This window comes from Dipodomys merriami, unplaced genomic scaffold (assembly GCF_024711535.1).
Source record: "Dipodomys merriami isolate MVZ:Mamm:240054 unplaced genomic scaffold, mDipMer1.0.p SCAF_2221, whole genome shotgun sequence".
Classification (NCBI taxonomy): Eukaryota; Metazoa; Chordata; class Mammalia; order Rodentia; family Heteromyidae; genus Dipodomys; species Dipodomys merriami.
Window position 1 is genome coordinate 12993 of NW_027203629.1, and position 3326 is coordinate 16318.

The following is a 3326-nucleotide window of genomic DNA, read 5'->3' on the forward strand; positions in this document are numbered from 1 at the left end:
GCATCGTAAGTTCACAGTCTTGTCCCTTCCTTTTTCATTACAACTGTTTTGAAGAGCAAGGTAGGAACTCTCTCTCATAGATGGTCTCCACCTCACAAAAGAGCAAGGTATTAATAATGTTTCTTTTTTGTTTTCTTTAAACCAAATCAAAACAGTTTACCCACTGGACACCATTGGGAAGTTTCTTGACTCAGGCTTTGGCCCTATCACAAAATACGTTGTGGATGCCCTCTATGGAGGACAATTGGGAAATTGCTCTTTATAGCAGCATCATAGTCATTTTTAGAGATTTAAGTATATTCCAACTAGAAGGTAGAAATATAGTCATTTGATTGTTGTTTAAGTGAAATTTATGTGAACATAAATAGGTATGTGAATATATATATATTATCCTAAAATACATTAACCACCTTCTTATCATTTGTTCTAAGGGGTAGATTCATAGAATAAATCTTTTGGAGTATTTTATATCTATATAATTTTTAAAATATTTTTCTGATTGTAAAATCAAATATCATTCATCCTAAATGGTCACTTTCTGTTAGGATTTTAAAAAGAGGTAGCTAAGGAAGTACAGCAGTATGTACGTGGTGTTCAGGTAAGGGGTAGGTTTATTCATCATTCCGGCTGACACCAGGCCATCTTGGTCCTCAGCGTGGTGGGGAAAGGACTGGGAAAGAGAGCTTGAAGAGCTGGGAATAAGAGAGAAAATAGCTAGAAAAGAGAGCACCTGGGAAAGGTGGGAAAGAGAGAGCTAGGAAATAGAAGAGACCTGGGAAAGAGAAGAGAAGGAAAGAGCTGAGAAAGAGCTAGAAAAGAGCAGAGAAAGGGCATCTGGGCCTGGGCTAGGCCTTATCTAAGGTATGGGCGGAGAAAGTTGTGGCCACATCAAATTCAGATGTGACCTCAGCAGATGCAGATGTGACCTCTTCCATGTGTGCCAGTTGCCTAGATAACGCAAGTACTGGGTAGAAAATTTGCTGCATGCCTAGATAACGCAAGTACTGGGTAGAAAATTTGCTGCAAGGAGGGTGGAGTCTGCTTGCCATCCAGGAGCCGACTTTACACTTTCCAAAGCCTGTGTGTCTAATTTCCCTTAGGTTCTTTTTTTAAAAAAAATTTATTGTGAAAATACTGTACAGAGGGGTTACAATTACATTGGCAAGGCAATTAGTACATTTCTTATCAAGCATTGCTGCTACCTCCTTTGTTTCCTCTTCCCATCCCTCAACTGCCCCCCGCCCCCCGCCATCCTGCCAAAGTTGTAAAGTTCGTTTTTCAACATAACAATTTGTCCATCTCATTGTTGTAATGGGTCCACCTATATCACTATTTAAACAGTTTGTTTTTGCCCTTCCCCTCCACAAATTATACCAACATCAAATACAATGAAAGCAGGGATTATACCATGGGGGAGGGACATACAAAGCAACAAAGAAATGATCTTATAAATATGTTAGATACAATTGCAAGAAAGAAAAAACAACGTTTGACTACTTATCTTGGGGTTCATATCACCTAGCATCAACTTATCTGACCTTTTCTTCTTGTCTCAGACATAAACTAGTAGTTCAGATTTCAAACTGACAAATAAATGTAAGGAAGCCAACAAAAAAATTCAGTTCCTCTCATCTGATGATGCCTTTACAACAATGAGGAAAGAGTTCATCCTGCTAAGGAATTATGATAGGATATCAAAAAGAAAATTCATTCTTCTAGGTCTTCCATATTTTTTCAATGTAACCTAAATGATGTAAAACACAATATACTGCTCTGATACTTTTACGTTTTATCAGTTTTGCACATTTTCATATGGACTTCACCTCAGTCTACAACATTCCTTCATTATTCTGTCCCTGATATTTTTACACTACCACGACATAAGAACATTTTCATATGATTTTTATTATAAAAAAACTGTACAGAGGTGTCTCATTTATGAGAGCAAATAATGAGTACATTTCCTAACAAGCATTGTTCCCTCTTCCCACCATCCCTTCCCTCCCACCTCCACAAATACGCTCCCCTTCCCCCTTCCCCTGCCTAAATTGTAAAGTTCATTTTTCAGCAGAGTGTCTTGTGCATCTCATTGATACAATGGGTTAACCTGTATCCCTATTTAACCATTTTGTATTTCCCTTCTCCTCGTCAAATTAGAGAAACGTATACACAGGATGTAGGTGTACCAACTTCAAATACAATGAAAACAGGGGTTATAGCGTGCGGGAGGAACATATACAGAAACAAAAAAAATCATATTGCACATCATAAGTACATTAGAAACAATAACAAGAAAGAAAAAACATACTTGTGTCCCTGTCTTTGGGTTCATTTCCCTTAATATCATCTTATCTGCTCATATGCACATAGCTTTTGAATTATTCTGCTTATCCCAGACATATATTAGTTATTGAAAATAAGGGAAACCACGGGACCTATGTTTCTTTGGACTTGGCTTACTTCACTTAATAAAATTTTTCCAAGACTTTCCAATTCCTAACAAATTGGGTGATACCATTCTTTCTGATGGAGGCATAGAATTCTGTTGTGTATGTACACCCATATTTTCTTGATCCATTCATCTACTGAGGGGCATCAGGGTTGGCTCTATATCAGCTATTGTAAATAATGCTGCAGTAAACATAGCTGTGCTGGTAGTTTTAGTATGGTCTTGTTTGTGATCATTTGGGTAAATGCCCAAAAGTGGGATTGCTGGGTCATAGGAAAGCTTTATATGGAGTCTTTTGAAGAGCCTCCATACTGCTTTCCAAAGTGGTTGAACAAGTTTACATACCCACCAAGAATGCAGTAGAGTTCCCTGTGGCCACATACTCTCCAGCATCTGTTGTTGCAAAAATATGGAACATTTCACTAATTTGCATGTCAACCTTGCTCAGGGGCCATGCTAATCTTCTCTGTATTGTTCCAATTTTAGCGTATTTGCTGCCTAATTGAGCACAGAACATTTTTTATATATAAAGTGTAATTGATTTTCTTAAACTAGACAATTCAAAAAAAAAGTAAGTTCAAAAGAATTCTTGTGAAATTTTAGAACCATGTATTTCTTCTTCTTCTTCTTCTTCTTCTTCTTCTTCTTCTTCTTCTTCTTCTTCTTCTTCTTCTTCTTCTTCTTCTTCTTCTTCTTCTTCTTCTTCTTCTTCTTCTTTTTTAGCAATACAACAAACTGTTAAAACCATGTATTTCTTACATAAGCACACATTTAAGAATAAAGTCAAGATTGGCATGTCAAAAACAAAATAATTCCAGATATTTGTTGTTCAAGAGATGTATAAGAGGAGAAATTCATTTATTCTATACAAGGCACC

At 36.8% G+C, this 3326-nt stretch overlaps 1 non-coding gene across 1 annotated transcript; it reads right to left on the reverse strand.

The window, feature by feature from the left end:
- Positions 1 to 2852: 2852 nt before the first annotated feature.
- On the reverse strand, positions 2853 to 2959 carry LOC138835025 (U6 spliceosomal RNA). The gene has a single exon (XR_011374359.1). It is a non-coding gene; the product is annotated as a U6 spliceosomal RNA (small nuclear RNA).
- Between the last annotated feature and the right edge of the window lie 367 nt (positions 2960 to 3326).